General features: G+C 37.1%; 1 protein-coding gene across 2 annotated transcripts in view; it reads left to right on the top strand.

Annotated features, from left to right (window-relative positions):
• The window catches only part of AHRR (aryl hydrocarbon receptor repressor), a 118,364-nt gene that overhangs the window by 17,927 nt on the left and 77,472 nt on the right, over positions 1–22,965 (top strand). The window lies entirely within an intron of this gene.

The raw sequence follows: 22,965 nt of genomic DNA, 5'->3' as shown, positions 1-22,965 counted from the left end.
ACATTATCGTAAGTAGGGAAAAAAGCTTTTTAAGCAGGGGTGTCAAACTCTGCTCTTGAATTAAGTAAATGATTGATTTGAGCACAGGTGATTTTAACAGTTTCAACCATTTTGATTAAGCTACTCAACCTGGGATATCCCAAAAAAACCTGTTTGTGGCCTTAAGGCCTGGAGATTGACACCCCTGTTTTAGAGCTATCATTATTTTAAATAAGTTACTTGCTTTGACTAAGCATTGATATACTTTTAGATAATGTCCTTATTTACTACTTACTCCACGTTTTAATGTTTTAATTGTATTTATTATTATTTACAGTGAGGGTATGTTGGAATATCTTTGGATTTAGTGATCTTGAATTTCACAATGAACAAGGTGTACAATTAACTTTGTAAAATATGTGGGGTTTTCATGTCCAGCCTTTTTCAAAGTGCACAGTTTTAGTTGTCTTGATTTTTTATTCCCTGGGCTGTATACAGCGACCCACCTATAATTGAGACATTGGCTGGAAATTAAGATTGTGGCCCAAAATAATACTTATAAGCCAGCTATTTAACTCCAATGGCACACATTCAAAACCAAGCATTGTTAACTGCCTAAATGCTTCTAATGCACTGGTAGCTGCTAATGTGATACAGCCAAAAGTGTGAGTATTTTTGTATCTCTTCACCCCCTGTGTTACACAAATGCTAATGTGACTGCATTGAACTTCTTAGTATGAGTTTTTTTCTATTACCGTATTTGCTCGATTATAAGACGAGGTTTTTTCCAGAGCAAATGCTCTGAAAAATACCCCTCATCTTATAATCGAGGTCGTCTTCTAATCAGACCTCAAAAAAATTTCTGCTGGGGCCATGCTGCTTACCGGTGCTTTGGCAGCGTCTCTGCTATTAGCAGCAGGTGAACAGGAAGCTAGCAAACTCCTCACATAACTCTACCTCCCCCTCCTTCCTCTGGGGGCGGGGCCAGAGAAGTTGCTCGCACAGCCGGGCCTCTGCAGAAGTCTTCGAGTGAGAGATCTGCAGTTCAGGTAAGGGGGTGGGGGAGGGATTTTGTGATTAATGTGTGAAGTATGTGTGATTAATGGAATGAATGAGTATTTAAATGTATGTGAATGAGTGTGTGTATGATAGCATGGATGGCTTGATAGGAGTGTGATTGCTGTTAGCAGTTATATATATATATATATATATATATATATATATATATATATATATATATACCTCCAGAAATGTATTTTAACCCACTGCCACTCAGCCCCATGATATGCCTTTTAACCCCCTATATGCCACTATAAGGCATATCATGGGGCAGAGGGGCATATAGGGGGTTAAAAGGCATATCATGGGACAGAGTGGCAAATAGGAGGGTATAAGGCATTTCTGGGGGCAGAGTGGCAAGGCTGGGGGCAGATGTGCATAACTGGGGGGGGGGCAGGTTGGCAAATAAAAGGAAATAAAAAATATACCGTATTTGCTCGATTATAAGACGACCCCGATTATAAGACGACCCCCCAAAATCAAAATATTAATTTAGGAAAAAAACAAAAAGCCTGAATATAAGACTACCCTATAGGGAAAAAGTTTTACCAGTAAATATTAATTAATGTAAATTATTTTCATGTTTAATAAAAGCTATGATTGAGAAAAATATATTTTTTAAATTTCCTTTTATTTGCCAACCTGCCCCCCCCAGTTATGCCACTCTGCCCCCAGAAATGCTTTATACCCCCCTATTTGCCACTCTGCCCCATGATATGCCTTATACCCCTGTATGCCACTCTGGCATATAGGGGGTTAAAAGGCATATCATGGGGCTGAGTGGCATATAGGGGGGTATAAAGCATTTCTGGAGGTATATAGGCATATCATGGGGCTGAGTGGCATATAGGGGGTTAAAATGCATTTCTGGAGGTCCAGAAATGCATTTTAACCCCCTATATGCCACTCAGCCCCATGATATGCCTTTTAACCCAGCATGTACTGGCTGCCTTGGCTTGATAGGAGTGTGATTGCTGTTAGCAGTTTGATATATATATATATATATCAAACTGCTAACAGCAATCACACTCCTATCAAGCCAAGGCAGCCAGTACATGCTGGAACCTGGGGATGATAGCAGTGGGATTACAGCCTCCATATGCCATGCTACAACCCCCACCCCCCTTACACATCCATGCTATCACACACACACTCACACTCATTCACAAACATTTAAATACTCATTCATTCCCTTAATCACACACACTTCACACATACTCAAAAACCCTCCCCCACCCCCTCACCTGAACTGCAGATCTCCCACTCGCAGACTTCTGCAGGGGACCGGCAGTAGCAACTTCTCTGGCCCCGCCCTCAGAGGAGGGAGGGGGGAGATAGAGTTCTGTGAGGACGCTGCAAGCTTCCTGCCCTGCTTCTAACAGAAGAGACGCTGCTCGCGACCGGTAAGCAGCATGGCGCCAGCATTTTTTTGGGGTCTGATTAGAAGACGACCCCGATTATAAGACGAGGGGTATTTTTCAGAGCATTTGCTCTGGAAAAAACCTCGTCTTATAATCGAGCAAATACGGTATATTTTTCTCAATCATAGCTTTTATTAAATATGAAAAAATAGTTTACAGGAATTAATATTTACTACATTTCCTATGGGGTAGTCTTATATTCAGGCTTTTTGTTTTTTTCCTAAATTAATATTTTGATTTTGGGGGGTCGTCTTATAATCAAGGTCGTCTTGTAATCGAGCAAATACGGTAATTAAAATGCATTTGTTTTTGTGGTTGCAGAATAGAATCCAAAACCACATATTTCAGTTAAGTCAGGGAGTAGAATCGTAAAACCATGCCTTTTCTACCATAAGTTACAGGTTAAGGTTTAGGAATGTCCCTGAATTGATCCCCTTGTATCAAGGGTGGTGTTTGTATATATAACAAATGTAAAGCTTTTATTGCTTGTTGGGCGTTGTATAAATAGTGATATTTTCCAGAAAATGTCAAATTTTATTGTAACTTATTGCTGCTATTATATCTATGACTTCTTTAAAGAAAGCCGTAGATTCAAATGTCTCTTCTTCAGATGCAATTACATCTGAAGGCTAAGACTGGCCCTTGTACCAAATGTGGGCATTATTCACAACCATACTGTGAAGGTATTTAGGAACATAACTAGTCTATTTGCCTCTGATCCAATTATTCATCCTTTAAAAGTTGCTTAGTATTAGGAAGCCCCCTCTGGTTAAAATGGCGGCACTCTATTTCTCAACTTTTCTCAACCAACTATAAATGGACGGCAGCTACTTTATATGTGATATAAGTATGCGATTTATCCTATTTGTAAATGAAGACTTTGAGCGTTATAACATGGTTAAAAAAGTGAACATTTTTAAGTGACGTTATCACAATAGCAAGCTATCACTAGGAACATCACGTTGATTGTTGTAGTGATAAGACCACATGGCACAAATACTTTTTATTAATCTCATTTTAGTGATGTCTAAGGTTTTAGTCTTCAGGGCCTGTGCTTTGGGTTACATTCCTAGAGACCTAAAACACAGAATTTAACACAATCTAGGTTTCTAAGTGATTTTCTGTGTGCAGGTAAGTCATTGAAAGCTGTTCAAGACCCTGAGACAGAAATAAAACTGTAAATGGCGATGCCAAGCTGCAGGCACATAAATCAAAGTGCTCTTTGACTAGAGTAGATTATCACTGTGTAAAGTGCCACATTCAGACTTATCAGATTTCAATCTAGGGCGTTTTGAAAAGATATTTTTTCGTAGTTCTGCCTCATTAAAATGATCCCGCAGAAACCTTGAGAAAATGCATTTGCTGAACCTTAGTCTAAAAAATGCATTTGAACTATAAACCTAGCAGATTATAGTAATATTACTATATTTTCTTGTGACGCAACTTTAATATAAAAGAATGTACAGAAACCACTGAGCCCTTTGATTTGTGAAACTTCATACGCTCTACATATAATTTTCAATCCAGTCTTCTTCAGTTGAGTATAATAACCATGGTATGTTTGTAATATGAGCTATGTGGAAAATAGAGTTTATATTTCATGTGTACCATCTTCATATTCAAACTACTTATCTCATATAGAGAACTAATAGGCAACAGTCCTTTGGTCATCGTGTTATGTATGTGTATTAACGTCCCAGAAAACAAAATTATTAGTTTGGCACACAAAACTGAATTTCTTAGTAGCAAGAACCAAGCAGAATTGATGCGTTAATAGGAGACTAGTATGACAGGTGCGTCTTATGGAGATGCAGTAACTGAGTCACCTGACTGACCTGCTTTATGGATTGGGGCGATCATATATCTCTCCTGACCAGTCCGATGATGTGTAGAATTGATCAATCACAACCTCCACTGATGTCATATCCCAGAAATCTGCCTCAGTAAGTTACAAAGTTGATGTTAACCCAAAGAACCTGCACCTACTCTAACCCCATCACCATGGCCTGCTTTGGCAGTACCAAATGTGGAAAGTCTCTCCTAAGAGTTGGGGCCAAACGATGCTATATAATCTGTGCTTTTTGTCAGGCAACTCCTTTTTAATCTTCAGCAGGGGGTAGGGTTGCCACAACAAACTTGGTGCATTACTGAGCAATGTGTTTCAGATGTTCTGTAGAGCATTTTATGCATATGACCTTGAAGGAAGGGTTGAATACTCCTGCTTTAAAATCTTAAAATAAAATTGACTTAGTTCACCTGTTTCTAATATTATTTTTATTAAACATTTTTATGTCTGTTCATATACTGTGAGATGGATGGCATGTAGCCTTCTTTGCCTACACTCAAGTTTCCAAAATACCATTTTATTTATTTTATGTCCAAATATCAAAAAAGGTTGTCGGATAATATTCTACAGTTATATGCATAATAAAAAAGCTTTACAAGAACACTTTTCTGATGACTAAAAGGTGGCAACCCTATGTGTGCATTTTATTAAAAGGTCATATTAATTTGCTGGTTTTATTTTTTTATCTGTCTTACTAACTGTGCGCTTTCGGTTTGCCTGGGAGATTCTTTTTGAGCGGGGAATTTAAGTAAAATATATTTATTGATATATTGTGAATGTAGCCTGTTTCTTATTACTATAAAAAATGATTTCTTCAAATGACTTAAATGAAAAAAAGAGGTCAAATGGACGTAAAGAAACATATACACTTAATTTTCAGTAGGCCAGATAGTTTTTCTCCCTCTTCCAGAAAGAAGAAACACATTGTAATAAATACACAAAGTACTTTAATATGTATTTTTTTGTTGGTGGGGCTGCATGGGGCACAGGAATGTCCCTTTTAGCCAAACAAAACGTTTATTGTAAGTGCTGTAGAACCCATGATTAATAACTTGCAGCAGTTGCTTTGCAAACATTAGCTATTTGTAAAAGATAAGTATATACCATAACTGGTAAAGTTTTAGAATAAATAAAGAAACTGACAGAGGGCAAAGGGCAGCAAAATGTGATTGTTGGAGTAAAATAAAAGTAAAAAATGATGTGCTTTTGTGAACCACCAACAAATAAAAAGTTTTAGCCTGCACGTAACCATTTTAGCTGGTGGGCTCATTTCTATAGTTGTCTTTGGTACTTCAGCATGGAAACCAACCTTTTTGTTTGTATCCATTTTACCCTTTTTGCCTGCTCATCCATCTCTAAATATTGTGTTTTATTCATGTGAGCCATTGTGATATACACACCAAATCAGCCATTCTATCTTTCAAAGGTACACAACAATAGCTTTGTACCATTAACACAGTTAACCATCCTTCAAGATTCCAAGAATTTGTCTTTGTAGAACCACTAGGTCACTTACCCTTGAGTGATACACAATGTCTCCCGTAATCATAAACTGTATATAATTAAGCATTTTGTTCTATTTTCCAACAAATACATGAGGCACACTGTACAAACAAAATGTTGAATGTTATGAAATGACTCTGCAAAAAAAGCAATTTAAAAATGCAATCAAAGCTAAATATTTGCTCAAAGTTACTACACTGAATCATACTTGCACGAGAGAGGGGAAAAACATTTCCAGGCCAAAAGAAAAGTTCTGGCAAAGTGCTGGACTCCAAATGTGACTGTGTTTAACCCTCTGGCATTTGGAGTTCCCAACTTAGAAAGATTTTACATTAACCCAACCCATGGAGAGTCAGTTAGCAATATGCTACAGAGTAATCTTTTACAGATCTGGGATAAAAAGAAAATAAGAAAAAAAAATGATAGAAGCCCACTGCTGATTCGTTATAGATATAGACACATACTACTTATTATTAAAGCATAGTGTTTACTGGTTGAAAAATCCTGGGTGAGATAAAGTATCCTGGCTCATGTGAAAATATTAGTGGCACACTATCTAAATAGATATTCAACAATGCTAAGGCTGCAACACATTATGCATAGACATATAGAGTTTGATGGCTGATAAGAGCCATTCTGCCCATCTAGCCTTCCATTTTTTCTGATGTAAAAACTACAAACCATACATGGTCTTTGGTCTTGCCGAGGATATCCATATGTCAATACTATGCATGTTTAAATTATCTGCAACCCTCCCAGTGAAGTAATGTTGATTACCTATTGTGTTTGTGTCAGGTGTTGTATTGTCAGAGAAAATACGCCCACATTGTCCACAATTCTGTATTAGGTGAGATGTGGATATGGCAGATCTGTGGATCATCTTCTGAAACCATGTCCACAATAGGTTATCCTAGTAACAGACCCTTCTCCTTACAGTTTCTTACTATTCTTTTTAGTTTTCTTTTTTGCTTATCAATTCCCTTTTCTACCCTACGCTGTTTCTTGATGATATTGCCTAATTGTCTTCATGTCTTAGCACTGGGTTTGTGCAACTGTCCTCTTACCTAAATAATTGACTTGAAAGATAAATAAATATAAAAAGAAAATCTAACATTTAATATATTTCTAGTAATAGATAAAACATCGAGGATGGCATGCCTTGGAGATGAATGCTTTTCCCTGCCATATTATTTATCAACCAATAGACCCATTCTGTATAGCTTGCTGCTTATTTTAGGAATTGTAAATAAATTTTCATAAAAAAATAAGGGGAAAATTATACACAAAGTAGCACAATGATTTATACTATGAAAAGCTAAATATATTACACAACGTCTGGACATTTGTACACCCTGCTAATGACGATACAATTAATCTAAGGTTGCCAGTTCAATCCACACCTTCACTGAACATTCGATGAATACTTTCACCTCATGTTAATTATGTGTGAATCAGTGTTGCAAGAACAAATTTCAAATTTGAACATTTTTCTACCTTTAGTGCAAATTCCTAGGGTGACAAGTTCATGTTGTTTGACACATGAGTGCAATACAATAAAACCATATTTTCCCTTTGTGTGTTAGTAATGGACTGTATTGGTTGTGTTAATACTACCGCAGTGACTCTGTCTTCTCTTGCATCACATTAGATGTCACATGTTGTGCCCCTAAGAATCACCGTCCATCTTTGGTGCACTGTAAACCTAAGTAGATTTTGCACAACTCCTTCATTAGAAAGGATATGATTGCTAGTACCAGAACAGTTAGAGAATGATTGAGTCATAAATGATCATGGAAAATATTCAGCTTTGATGTAAAGCATCGGAAAGGTGTCAGCTGCTCGGAGGCTGCATAACGTAAGTGAATATTGAGTGGCTAGCTGCTGGAATGAAGGCATATACAGGACTGAAAAGGCTCTGCTTACTCCACACGTCGCAAGAGCTATTCTTGTTACTGAAGTTGGGAAGCCAGCTATCCATTTTGTGGGTGGAAAGTCAGTAAATTGTTTAGAATCACGTAGTTTTCAAATTGTCTCTTTGGATGCTTAGGTTACTGAAGTCAACTGGTTGTTCTCTCACTAAAAAACAAAAACCATATGTAAACCATAAGTGATTGTGCAATACAAACCTGGCTCTGAAAATAAAACCTAAATATACATGCTTTTGCAAAGTTGGAATTTTCAAGAAACATTAGAAGGAAATGCGATCATTAGATTAGATCCTGCACTACCCAGACGTTAATATGGCTTTTTTGTAGGCCTATCTTCACAACAGTTAACTGTTACTCTTAATTTAGCACTTTTTTTTAGTGGAGCCACCACTTTGATTTCATTTTAAATTAAAGTAATAACCAAATAAAAAAAATATATATATAAAAATATTTCCTGTACAGTCCCCCCATGACTCATATCCCTTCAAAAAGAGCTCAGGAAAGATAGTAGCATGAGTAGCATGAAATGTTTGGAAAAACCTGTCTGGTTGCTATAGCAGCAGATCTGCTTTCATGTCAAGCTAGCAACTTCATAAAGAAACAGACTAAAATATTGCAATAACGGTAATTTTTATTGGTTTCTCGTTTTAGATGTTCATTACTTAATTATAAAATACTGTGCACATAATAATTATTTATTTGCTCATTCTATATTGCACTAAATGTAACATTCACATGTTATACTACACTAGCTATACACTGTTTTATTAAATGCACTGCACAAGCTACACAGAAAAAATGTTGACTTATGTGACACAAAGAAATATTTTCTCTTTATTAAGATCCGTGGATTTTTGGCTAATTAAGCCTGACATTTATTTTTAATGGATTAAAACCTTTAATTAATTTTTGTCAACAAAAAACTGAACAACCGTTTTAGGCTTTATATGTCATCTAAATGCATGTGGCTAGGTTTTTTATTAACGAAAATCTAGTTTCATGCTATAGTTGTTTACCAGGCAAAATGTAGTACATATGTGTTGGTGAGAACGCTGTGATGAGCCCAGTGGTAAAGTATGTGTTAGATAAATGTTTTCAATGTTCTCCAAAGATTTGGTAATAATGTGTGTGGTTACAAGCGGATGAGTAAATGGGTAGTGTGTGTAAGGGATTTTTGGTACATCTGTATATGAAGGGTACATGAAATGATGAGGTTATGGTGATCAGTAGCAAAAATATATGGTAAGCAGGGTCCTACAGGAAAACCCTTATGACCAATGGTTGCACATTCGCAACTTCCGTATTCATGGTGTTTTCAAGGAACCTAACCCATGCAAACAGTGAGGATTGAGTGTATATAATACATCTTGACCTTTGTCAAGATACACAAAAAACTACTAGTTTGTTAAAAGGCTTTAACATAAGGCTATAATGTCTGAATGGTAATCATGTTTATACAACTTTAGAATCCAGATTTTCTTTCTGTATGTAAAAATAACACTGGTCTGTTTTTAGGAGAATAACTATAACAGTTTGACAGCAATACCTTTGGGGAGTTTTCTCAATATGAGCATTTTCTAGGCATAATTAATTTTGTTGGAGTTTCTAGCACACAGTCACCAGTTATCCAATATAATCATTGAATATTTCATATACAGTAGTATCCAGGCCAGATAACTTTCTTAATGAACTGAGGCTATCGTTGATATTGAAGTCCATCACGTAAATTTTATTATAGTGACTTGTTAATGATCATTCCCAAAAGGCTCTAATAATAGAACTTATGAAAAACAGAACTTTCCAGGAGGTAACGATGATCTGAATTATGATACCTGTATCTAAGCATTGTTTCACCTATGATATACCAGTGACAAAGGCTCAGATATTACTCATTACTTATTTTTTGCGGTAGTATGAGTATACCAGTCCAGCACAGGTCTCGGATTTGTTTGCTTGTGAGGCTGCATGCGCCAATCACTCAGATGTGACATCATAACCTGGCGTTCTACACTAACGTATCCTACCTCTTGGACAATGCAATTTGCAAGCTGCCTCTTATAGTACTGCTGAAAGCCCAAGCTTTCTTGAACAGTTGCAGTACATTCAAATATTTCCATGTGCACTATGCCCTTCCTCAACATGCACGGGAAATAAGTGGTGTTTTAGGGGAGGAGAAGTACATGGAGCACATTGGCAACAGACTGATGTGGAGCCTTTCTCTAATCATTCCTGTATCGCAGGATATCATATACAATACAAACCAGATTTTCTTAGAATCCATAGTGCATCAGTCAACACAGACTGAATAGATGAAATTGCAAAGACCAGAGATGCTCCCAATATGATAACTACTATTATCTAATTCTCTTCCAGCTGCCTTTTCTACTCTACTTTCAACATCAAATGAGATCCATATTCACCCCTACAAAATCCACTTCTACCCCATCTATATTTTCTTTTTTTAATTTTATGTGTATTCAGTATTGTTTACAAGATTGATTTAATATCACACTTGCCATGAAAAGTTTGTGATTTTCAGTGGTTTGCAAGGCGTGCAAAGTGTAAAGACTGATGGCCTGCAGTTAGACTGATAACTGATCAAGAAAGTTTTGTCAATTCCATTGTAAATATTTGGTTCACCAGCAGATTAAATCAGAGCACCTAAGCTCGAGAGCCCCTTTGTCCCAGAAGTTGAACCTCCCTTCGGGACTGGATGAGAATGTAGAATAATAGTTAGCAGAGAGTATGAAGTTATTCACGGAACTGGGGTGCAGATAGCCAGAGGGCAATGTTTAAGCCATAGGTCAAAGCACTAAGTCTAAGAAAGATCAAAATAATGAACAAGCGACTCCTGAGCAGATAGTTTCATTTTTTAATTTGGTGCTTTTTTAAAGGCTTTTCTTGGCGATGCGATTAATGGCAGTCAATAGAACTGCGCCCCCCAGGAAGGCAATCAGGCATGACTGTCATTGAGCTGATGGGTTGTTCCTGGGGTAGCTGCACCATAGGAGCATATGTACACAAGTATGTAACAGCCATAATAATATTTAAAGTGCAAAGTATAGGTTACGACCTAGTGTGGTACCTGCTACAATCTTTATTGCAACGTAAGTTTCCAGTTATATTATTAATCTAAATTTCTTGTTTGAAGAATTTTCTGTATTGTGTTTGGAATTGCTGCAGTAGCTTCATTGGTCCCCAATATCTACACCATGCTAGTGTTTTGTTTTTCCCATATTAATGTTTGCTGTTTTTCATTAAATTACAGTGATGCGCTATGACCAGTTTGTTTAATTTTGTTTTTTAAAGATGAGCAATACTAGGATACTCCCAGCTATACAGAACGATAAAAACTTAACTCATGATTTCTTAACAACGCAGTGTTGGCTTAGGAGTTTAGATCGACATAGATACTTCTCCCTTTATCCAACCCAACACATCTGGATTACACCCTTTTTTGACCAATTATGGGAATTTTCAGTTGATGATTATTTGGGGTCATGAGGTGATGAGGAGCTTGATCTGATACATTCATGATAGCAAATTGTAATCATACAATTAAATCCATCTTTATATACAATGTGAAATAGTTAAAAATTAGAAAATCTATTTCATTTTCTTTTGCTAAAAAATAAAGTATGGATCTGGTAAGACCCTGTTAGGGGTATTTCTGTTACAAGATGGATAATAACACACTTAATATAAATTAACTAATCCAAGTAATTTCTGAGTATTTTTTGTATAATACTGCTTTCCAAGAACCTTACTAGGAGGATGATGTTTCCTTGTAGTGATGTTATAGGCAACACACTATGTATTTTATCTAACCTCAAATAAACATTTGGTGCTACCGTATTTGCACGATTATAAAAACGACCCTGATTATAAGACAACTCCTCAAAATCTGGCATATAGGGGGGTTAAAAGGCATTTTTGGAGGCATATATACATATATGATTGCTAACAGCAATCACACTCCTATCATGCCCAGGCAGCCAGTACATGCTGGAACCTGGGCATGATAGGATTGTGATTACAGCCTCCCTATGCCATGCTATCCCCCCCTTACACCTCTATGCTATCACACACTCATTCACAAACATTTAAATACTCATTCATTCCCTTAATCATGCATACTTGCTCATAAACCCTCCCCCACCCCTTACCTGAACTGCAGATCTCTTACTCACAGACTTCTGCAGGGGCCCGGCTTCTTCCATCTGCAACTTCTCTTGTCCCGCCCCCAGAGGAAGAAGGAGGGGAGCAGAGGCACGTGACGTGCATTCATGTGACTCTGCTGGGTTCCTGTTCTCCTGGCCGGTACAAGAGACAGTCCGACCAAAGCACCGGTAAGCAGCCTGGCCCTATTTGAGGTCTGATTAGAAGACGACCTTGATTATAAGACGAGGGGTATTTTTCATAGCATTTCCTCTGAAAAAAACCTTGTCTTATAATCGAGCAAATACGGTATATATTATTCATAAAACATTGAAGAATGACAATAATATGTTGTAACAATACTAAGCTTTAACCCAACAAGTGACTTCATAGATCTACCCTTATATGTATTAATCTTAAAAATCTTCTTATATATGGACAACATTTATTCATGATGTCCTCTATTTTAAGATACTGATAACAAAGTGGGTTTCCAAGATGTATTTTTTTCCCAAAAGGATTCTTCTGAAACACATTTTCGGCTCTACTCAAGTGCTAGTTTCCCTTTTCCGATGGTAGTATTTTGTGGTAACTATAGGAACACATAGTTTGTTGCACATGGCTGGATACCTTTGTTTTACATAAGCATATGCTGGTAGTTAGAGTAGATTGTATATGCACAGTATACTAAAAATACCAAAAATATGGTACAATTTGTGATAAGTGTGAAGGGTATCATGACATGTATATGTAGTTAGAAAAAATTTGATGGGCCCAGTCTTCAGTTCCTGATGTGTGAAGAGTTGTAAACATTTCGAACCCCTTATTAAAAGGTGTTTTATTTACCAGAGGGCCTTAGTGGGTTTTTTTTTAAAACAGTTACAATTCTGCATATTAGCCATTTGTATTAGACAAACACTCACACTCCTTAACATACTGCCTTGCCGACGCTCAGACTAAATAAAGTAAGGTTTCATTGGACAAGCAGGACTTCATTAGGATTGCCACAAAGAATCAGCTCAGTGTGGTGTCTGAGCAGGGAATTGTGTGTATGTGTGTGTCTTGTCGGAGGCAGATAGTGTTGAGGCTTGTTTATGTACTGTGTCAGAACTCCTCAGCAATAAGCATTTTTAACAACCCTGTTTATCAGTTATACTTTTCCGTACTCCTTTCCACTCAACGGCAAGTAGGTGAAGTAGGAAATCCTTTGCACTTTAATAACTTTTAATTTCAGCATATAACAGTACATATGTAGCTGATTCATTGCCATGCAACCTCCCAAAGATCAAAGGTTACCTTCCAACTATATAGCACTATATAAATGTTAAAGATAGCAGGGTATTTGCATGAAATATATGGTGCAATTGAATCTACAGAATCAACTGCGATTACACAGCGTTTGTTTTTAAAGTGACCGTGTCGTTTTCCCATGTAATGATAAATACAGATTAAAATAACCATTCGGAAAAATAATTTGTCAACATGACATTGAGAACATTTTTATTTACTTCTGGCAGAATTCTTATTAAAGGGACACTCCAGCCATCAGCCCTTTAAATTTCCTTTACGGATCTTTTGCTAATGCATGGAGGATTTTGCAGAATCCCTCATCCGCATTTGCCCATTTGTCCCGTTGCATCTCCTTGCACCAGATTTAGTGTGCTTACCAATCAGTCCCAACTCTCGGGAATCACAGAGCTGCAGGGTAAACTATCCCTTCCAATCATTCCTTTAATATGGGAGAAACTTTTCAACAGCCTTACTAAGACAAGGTGATATCACAGCGGGAAAGTAGTGATTTAACTACAACCAACGCTCCACTGAGCTCAGCTCTGCTGAGGTAAAACTGAATATTTTTAAAACAAACTAACTAAAACAAAAAACACAAATTACAGATTGTTGTAATTAAATAATTTATTTATTGGTGGTCTCAAAAGTGCGGATTTTATATATATATATATATATATATATATATACACACACACTTGTATAAATATATAAATATTAGATGTCAGTGGTATGTTCGACTGACAGCTCAGGCTCCTCTGTCAGAAGGGACCGAAATAGAGTACCTGACTAAATGTAAACATTGCTTAACCCAATTTTTTACATGTGATGAAAAGATCATTTTCACTTTGTCTATTTTTAGCATTAATTTTACTCCCATTTGATATACAAACTCTTTTTTTAAGGAGAAGTAGGGCTTTCTTTTAAAATTGTAACAGTCATTGCAAATGAAAAAAAAACTTTATTTAAAGGTTTATTTAACGGCATTATGAAAAACATAATTAGTATTCAGCAACTTCATCCGGGTAATATTTTGCTTCGGTGGGATTTTAGAGCGAATGATAGCCGAAACGCTCCCTTTCACACTACACACTTTGTATATTTTTACAAAAAAAAACTTGGGTTGGCAGGTAGCGAAGACTGTTTAGTTTATATTTATACTGTGACTGTATGATGTGACTATGCCAATTTTTTATTTTAAATCTCTTTTTTTCTGTTTATTTATTTCAAGTTATTTTTCTATATTGCTTTATAATGTATCTGATAATTCAAGCACTTGTGTTGTAACACTATTTATTCAAGGTATGGTTGTCTTGTAGTGATTTAAACCACTGATTTGCAGAAATGATTTTCCTGTCATAGCTGAACCTGCTCTTGAGCATTTGTTATGCTTAAAGATAAAATTGTTTAACGCTTTTGTGGAAAAATAGGACGCGGTGCTTCCTGTTTCTCATGAAATACATGTAGACTTCTACCTCTGTGTATTTATAAAATGCTGAATGGAATTGCTCTCGTCTTCCCACTGACTGTATAAATAATGATCACAACTAGAATAGCGATAGTTGTATTTAAGTTATATTCCTATCTCTGTAAACCATTGCTAAATGACCTTCTACACGTGTTCTTGCTTTTGTCTTGGATGAATTACAGCAGGGTGCGTGTGTAACAGAACATCTTTACAAAGTCTTTCATGCTATAGTCACTTTTTTCTTTTCTATCTTATGAGCCTTCCTCACTCAATATTTTATAATACCAAGCAGACCGGATCCTGATATACAGTCATTTATCTTATCTCAATTTCATATTTAACAGAACATTTGAGAAAAGAATGAATATATAGTAGATGTGCTGTGTGATGGTAATGTAACCTATGATGTAAACTAATTCAGTGACTTTTATAAAAAGTGACGTTAATCTAAACAAAATGGTATAATTACATAAAGGTGTGCTGTGGATTTAGGCAATTAGATGTTCATAAAGGGGCATAGGCTGCACTTTACTCTTTGAGATTGAACTAGACCATATTCCAGTTGATATGTGTTGTTCTACCCCGCTCAGTATTCTGGACTATGCTATTTGATGATCAAAGTGCCTGGTGTGCTGCTGCTCAATGGGCCAGGTGGGGCGATCAGACCATTCGATTATACGTCTCAAATGAGAAGCGGTCCAATATAGCTCAATATCCGGCAACCCTGCTTTTTCTAAAAACTGTAGACATTGCTAACAATGTCTGTTGTTGCCAATTATTTTGACTTGATTTGGCTAGTAATACGATACATGTCAACATGCATCTACAAAAAATAGGCAATATTGACCAAGAAGAAGCCAGTCTTCTCAGTCTTTGTCAACTTCATGGATCCCTTGTTTCAAAGATCGACGAATACAAGTAAGGTGTCACATGCGTCCGAAAGACAAGGAATTCCCCTGATGACTAAATGTTAAGACTTTTTATGATACATCTGCTTGTATATGAATGTTACAACAATACGTTGTCCAGTACTTGATTGATATGTTTAAAGGGTGAGAAACAAACTGTAGCAAAAAATGTCTCTTTTCTGGAATCGGCACATAGCGTTTTTGTAAACTTTCCAGTCGTGTTTATCATTTCACATGTAGATCTGGTTGACTTTTCTTGTGCCAAAAGACATTAGTGTTCCATTGTAAAAGTGTTCAAAACTAGTTTAGTTCCAGCAGGTTGAATGTTATCCCGCTGGCAACAAACAGGTTAAAGACTGGGATATGTATAATTCATGCAGTGATATATTTAAACGTTTGGGAATAGTAGGATGTGCAACTTTCTGGAGGGACGTTGCTTGTGAGATTTTATTTGTTGTTTCGGTTTTCATTTATTCTGATTTGTATTTTCCAGCTCTGGTTTTCCATCTGCCTGCACCAATGGTGCTAAGTCCCTTGTGCACATTGTCATTTCCCTTGATCCCTCAGTTAAGACTGTACTGGGATCTTATTGTTGACCGCTGTAGGAAGTTGTAGCACCCTTCCTGTACCCCATGTTTTTTCACCACTTTCTGATTGGACATTGAGACTGTGCTTTTTCTTGGTTATTACATTGCGATACTACATGCACCCAGGGTATTTTTTTACATGAGTAATACTTAGCTCTTGCTTATATATAATAGAATACTTTTTGGAAGTAGGTTGATCATATGAGCCATTTTTCCAGGGCACGTATATTTTCTTAACACATTGCTGACCAGCATAGGTAATTTACTATCCTGCAGCTTGTGGGATATATAACTGAGTGATTCCCGTCCAAAGGTTTATACATCGCAAATACTGCATATGTTGGTCGGCAGCATGTGAAAATGATACGTGTCTTGGAAAACCATGGCTTCAGCTTTATAATCCAGTGGTTAGTTCACATTGGCCTCACCTTCAAACACATACTTGCCATGGCAAGTGGCAGCTGTCAGGTTGGACATTTCTCTGTGGACACAATCATATGACAATCTTCTCTTAGTTAAAGCCTATGGGCCCTCCTCTTGTTTATTGTTTTTCAGTAATACACTCATTAATTATACCAGAGAGCATGGATTCAAAATATGAAACATTTGTGCTCTGCATCAAAATCCTAAAATGTGTGCTATCTTTAGAACGGAGATGCAGTTTATGCAAGCCTCATTCCTACATGTAACAGAATTATATAGGTAATTTGCAGCTGAAACCGTCCTCTTAAAGACAGAGTACTCTCTTACATAAGGCTGTAAGCGAAATAATTAGGGTGCACAGTTGCTCCAATAAAAGGCTTTTAACCACATACAACATGGAGCCTTTTAAAGATTTCATTGTCTAATATACTGAGAATGAAACTTGTCATTAAAAAAAGATTGCATCCTTATGTCAGAATCATAGCATTAAAGTAAAGCTTTGGGATCATATATGGCAAGTTTAACTTGCAAGGAGGAACTCCAAACTGTATTTTTACCCTACACTTAATGGGTTAATGAGCATAAGGGAATAATTGGATTACAAAGACGTAGGAAGGACAGACAAAAATATTTATAAATACCACAATAAAAGCCATCGCAATAGCTGGTTTGCGTGACTCTTTGTTTAAAAGTCTAATTTAGGGGGAGAAAAAGGGCCCTTGGGGCTTCATTTGTAATGCAGAAGAAAGGAAGATAAATTCCATTGCAGCCACATGTTTATTATCATAAATAGCAATATTAAGTAATAGCAATGAAAAACATTCCATCAGTAAATGCACAGGGTCAAGTAGGCTGGATAACTAATGCATGGAGATTCCATTCTTTCGATCAATATGATCTTAGCACTGACTTCATCAACTGGGATATTATAAATACTGGCAGCCTTGATTATCTGCCAAGCAAATTTGGAGCAGCAAATCAATACCTACACAAAATGACGAAAACAGCTTTGAGTGCCAGTGCATCGTAATCACAATTTTTTTGTTTAACCAGTGGAAAGGGGTGGAATAAGATTTTACATAACCCAGTATGCGCCCATATTAAACCAATGCATTTTAGGTCTCTAGAAAGGGATGGATATGCCATTTAGACAGCGGACAAGTGGAGTTTGAATGATATCTTTATTGGCTAACTGAGTAAATATAGATTGCAAGCTTTCAAGACCTCTCAGGTCCCTTCATCAGGCATGTTATACAATAATGTGAAAAACCTCTCTTTAAGTATCAGTCAAATAACATGGTTACAATTGGGAAGCAGATAACATCAAAATGTCCAAGACAAGGTTCTTTGATCAGTCAATAGTGTTAAAATCAGAGGTGGATTGGAGTCATAAAAGGAGGTATCAGGAGGTATTCACAACTCTAATGGGGTCAGGTTGTGTGCATGTCTGGTTTGTTATCTACAAAGTGATAATGGGATACAAATTCCCTATCCCGGTTGAGGCCAGCATTTAAAGAGTTAAACTTAAGTATTAATTTAACCTCCCATATTTTTCTCTCCCTTATTTAGACAGCGCTCATCCAAAGACAGCAAAAATGTACTATATGTTGAGGTTAAAATCATTGTCGCATTCAGGATGGTGGTGCTTAAAAGGGGTTAATTGAATGCAGCACAGTCTCCACTATCGCTCTATGCTCCCCCTTCCCAAAAACGAATCATACTATTGCCTAGTTAGTGAGAATCCCATCTTAATAGCAAATCTATCCCCTACGCGTCCCCTGGCTCTCATCACTCAATCAACGGTACATCGACCCCGGCACAGCTGAGCATAAGCCTGATTTACCCTGCCCAATCTGACGGGGCAGTTAACTCATCCCACACATAGAAGCTGAAGCAGTGCAACTGGCCCTGGCAGGAGAAACATAGAAAGGAAAATGCCAGAACACTCACTTGCAGGATTGGGTTTTATTTGTAATTTGGTAGGTATTCATATGTGGGTAATAAGCACCTGAAACAAAGGGTTTTAGTAATGCCGGAAATTATCAGACTGGGGATTATGAATCTCATTAATGTACAGTATACTTGAAAAACGTGACTGTTTCACACCGTTAGACCCACTGTATTTCAGTTTCCAAAATGAATTGTCAGGTTTAGAAAATCAATCTAAGTTTCAGGCTATGGATGAGAATCATATTAAATGATAACCAACATTTAAGCGAGTGTATATGAACTCATTTTCTCTTCAGTGCTAATGCATTTCAAATTGTTGTTTGGCATATTATAAAACGGATTCCTAAACAAAATATGTAGAATATTAAATCCTAATTGAACAGAATGTATGCGGTTAAGCGTTCAAGATGATTTTCCGTCTTGCAACATGCACACCGTACAGGTTTTAGATTTTACTAAACGTGTATATTCTGATCAATCTGCAATAGAGGGTTTCATTTTACCTTCTACTTGGGCACCTAAGCCTGTCCTCATATTCAGAAATTGCCAAGCTAAACATCGTTAAAGGCCATGACCTTGGGAATAGCGTAATTAACACGTGTAATATACTGAAATTATATATGACTAAATCCAAGCCTTTAGTTTGTGTGATCAGAACGATTTTATGTTGGGGAAAGTTAAGATCACGAAGAAAATAAAAACTATGAGTTTTGGTGAATGTTCCTGGAACCTCGTAGCATGTACATTTCCAAAGGTGTCTATGAGACAACGCAGCAGACCTCTGCTTTCCAAGCACTTTCCATATTCAAGTGATTACTGTGTCTTCCATAGGGACCTATTATCCATGCTGCACCTTTACTTCATGCATGTTAGGTATTTCTATAGCGACAGACAACAGATGCATTTCATATGTGCCAAAAATGCTGTAGAGGAGGTGGACTGTATGTAGAAAATCACAGTGGCACCTAATCATCCCTGATGACATCAAATTTTAACAGCAGGTGAGCTCAGGGTGAATTATCTTGATTTGTGGACACGTTCTGGATGGACTGAGTGCATAGTGTAAACAGTGGGAGTAATGTAAGTGAGGTTAGAGTGGGTGAGATGATGGCTGTATTAAACGTTCATTCGTATTTCAGGCACCTGAAGAGACTAAGTGAATAGGAGTTTTACAAGACTTTTAAGAATTACAAAATAACAAAACGTTGACATCCATATTCACCTCATCTTTTTTTATTAGGATACGTAAACTCCACTAGATAGACTGGTCTAGCGGTAGTTCACCTTGTAATTGTTCAGCTAGACAGAGATACACCTAGTTTAAATTAAAAAAATATTGCTTAGTTACTTAACCAGGTAACAGTCATAACCTATCATATAATTAGAAAAAAAACATACTATTGCGTTTTGTGAAAAATAAAACTTGTATATGAACGGCTTTTAACCTTTTGAGTGCCAGGAGTCATGAAGACAGGGTCAGTATTCATAGGATTGCCATAGTTAGGTTTAGGTGACACATTACACATTACACAGGGAAACCTGTATTTTTTCAGGACAAGGTAAGCTGTTCATAGATGATACCTATGCTGTGTATTCCTTCTCCGAAATAGCATTTAAATACACATATTTATATGACCAAATATAAGTGAATAAATCACCACAAATGAACTCAACGCCAGCTAACCAGATTCTTCAAATATTAACAGTGGGAAATTGCATTTATGCTCAAGGAGAAAAGCCTTTTATTTCATAGGACTTCCCCTTTAAAAAAAAAACTTGTGGTTTAGGGTAGGTTTAAAAACCTTGCTGCAACGGACTTATTTATTCCCAGAATCATTTTAAATCAGTCTTTATATATGTTACTCAGACATAATGTAGAAGAAATGCACCTCATTTCATTGTTAGCCAGAAGATTACATGCAGAGAAAGTTAGAAGTTCTGAGTTATCACGTTCTCTTGAAATGTAAACATATACCTCTGAAATCCCACTGAAGCACAGGTACTGGTTGGAGTTCAAACAACCATGCAGCAAAACAAGTGGTTATATAGATATAAGCCGTTTTACACAATATTTAGTGTGGTTATTACCGTATTTGCTCGATTATAAGACGACCCTGATTATAAGACGACCCCCCCAAAATCTGAATATTAATTTATGAAAAATAGCTGGTAAGTACCGGTAAGTGTGTGTGGGGGGCAGGAGGCTCCAGGTCCCCTGCATTGCTGCGGGGGATCTGGATCTTAGTCTCATAGTCAGACCTAGTTGATGCCGAAACATAGGGGAGGGATGGGCGGGAAAATATTATTTTAAAAATAATTGCCCCTATACCATTATATATATACCCCTCAGTGAGTAACAATTACCCTGTCCCATCTGGCTTTGCACGTGCCACAAAATGTATTAACCCTTTAACTGGCCAAAAATTTTGCTTAGTCATCCCTGTAACCCTTTAACCTGGCATTCAAGGGGGGTACCTTGTCCTGCGCTTCATTCATGGGTCCCCTCTGTCCCGTTCTAGAGAGCTGAATTAATTGTCTCGACCCCCCAAAAGGTACTGTTCCATCTAGTTAGTTAAAATAAAATAATGTTATAAAAATGAATGAATACATAATACAAAAAATCTCCGGAGACTGAGATGCAAAAGATGCAGTGGTCCTGGCCTATGTCCTAAGCTTGTTCTAGAAAATTTCACTCCTCCACTATGAGAGGATCTCAGTGTCAATAACCTGTACCAATATAAAATGCTGATTGAGCTAAAGACTTCCTCTTATTCCCTGATTTTTATTTAAAGCATCTGATAGATACATGTCCCCTTTATGTTAAAGTGACACTCCAGCCTCACAATGCAGTTCTTTGTGGATTCTCCAAAATATTAATAATAATAAATAACTTTTTAGGAGAAACTGTAGCCCCAGAGCTGCGGCACAATGCCTCATCTGAGGCCTCATTTTTGCACCACTTATTGACTGCTTGAAAAGTGATCCCATTGGAATCAGTAGGAGCTCTTTTATTGCACATGTGTAAGGGACGCCTGGTTTGGATGCCTGTGAACCTGCTATTATATAAAGTCAAGTGCATGGAGTGGCTAGAAAGTCCCTTTAAATGTTCCATTGGGTCCTAGTGCTAAACATTGTTCCAGCTGATACATTATATTTATTTATGAATATGGCCTCAGCTATTGTAGAGATTTGGCATTTATTTCTCAGTTCCTCAACTATAGAGCAGATTTCGACTGTGTAGGCCTCCTGGCTTACGTAGGGTAACCATTTTTACCTTAACAGAGGAGCTGTCGAAAATATATACTGCTACGTCTTATTACTTGTGGTGCCCTGCATTATGCAGTTTTTTATATCAGTTTGCCTTGTTCGAGAGGCCTTCTGGTCACCTTAGACTTGGGCTCATTATCAATCTGAATTCTATAAATATATGTGTGAACTTTTTACCGTATTTGTTCAATTATAAGACACCCCCGAAAATTTGAATATTAATTTAGAAAAAAAAGAAAAAGCCTGAATATAAGACTATCCTATAAGCAAAAAGTTTTACTAGTAAATATTAATTCACATGTAAACTATTTTTTCATATTTAATAAAAACTGTTTGAGAAAAATGCATTTTTTGTTTTTATTTCCTTTTAGTTGCCAACCTGTCCCCCAGTTATGCACATCTGCCCCACGGCTTGCTACTCTGCCCCCCAGATATGCCTTTTACCCCCCCTTATATGCCACTCTGCCACCCCTCATTTGCCTTATACCCCCTATTTACTACTCTGGCAGCCGGGGGATGTCAGCGCAATGCGCAATGACAACTGCCGGCCGGTATTTCCGCTGGAGCACCGGAAGGTCATGTGATGCCAGCGCTCCGTCATAGAAGCCCCAGCAGCAGCGGAGGTTGAGGATCCAGGTCCCCTGCAGCGCTGCGGGGGATCTGGATCTTAGTCTTATAGTCAGACCTCTATTTGAGGTCTGATTATAAGACCACCTCAAATATAAGACGAGGGGTATGTTTCAGAGCATTTTGCTCTGAAAAAAACCTCGTCTTATAATCGAGCAAATACGGTATTTTTTATACTGTTTATTTAGCAACATTTAAGTGTAGTCTTGATATGCGTAGAAATTCATAATTTAATATAAAGGAATAAAGCAGTATGAGGGGTGTGTCAAGGATGCATTTAAAGTTGGTCTTTCTATTGCAGTTTCCAAATTTAGAAACATCACATCCTGAGGAACCACAAAAATATGTCTTTGTAAACAGTTACAGTTAGAATGCCTTAATACTTTACATGTGTGAGTGCTTTTCAGAGGGAGTGGGCTTTTGTGGTCTGTTTAGTGGAAAAAAAGAGCAGAAATGAATGCATCCTTTATGACCTTTTATTCTTTACAGAATCTGAGCCATCATTCAATGACTCATTCAGTTTTGATCTTTGAATAACTTTGATTTTTTTATTT

This window comes from Spea bombifrons, chromosome 5 (genome assembly GCF_027358695.1).
Source record: "Spea bombifrons isolate aSpeBom1 chromosome 5, aSpeBom1.2.pri, whole genome shotgun sequence".
Classification (NCBI taxonomy): Eukaryota; Metazoa; Chordata; class Amphibia; order Anura; family Pelobatidae; genus Spea; species Spea bombifrons.
The sequence above is the reverse complement of the archived record's forward strand: the minus strand, read 5'-3'. Positions and strand labels throughout refer to the sequence as shown.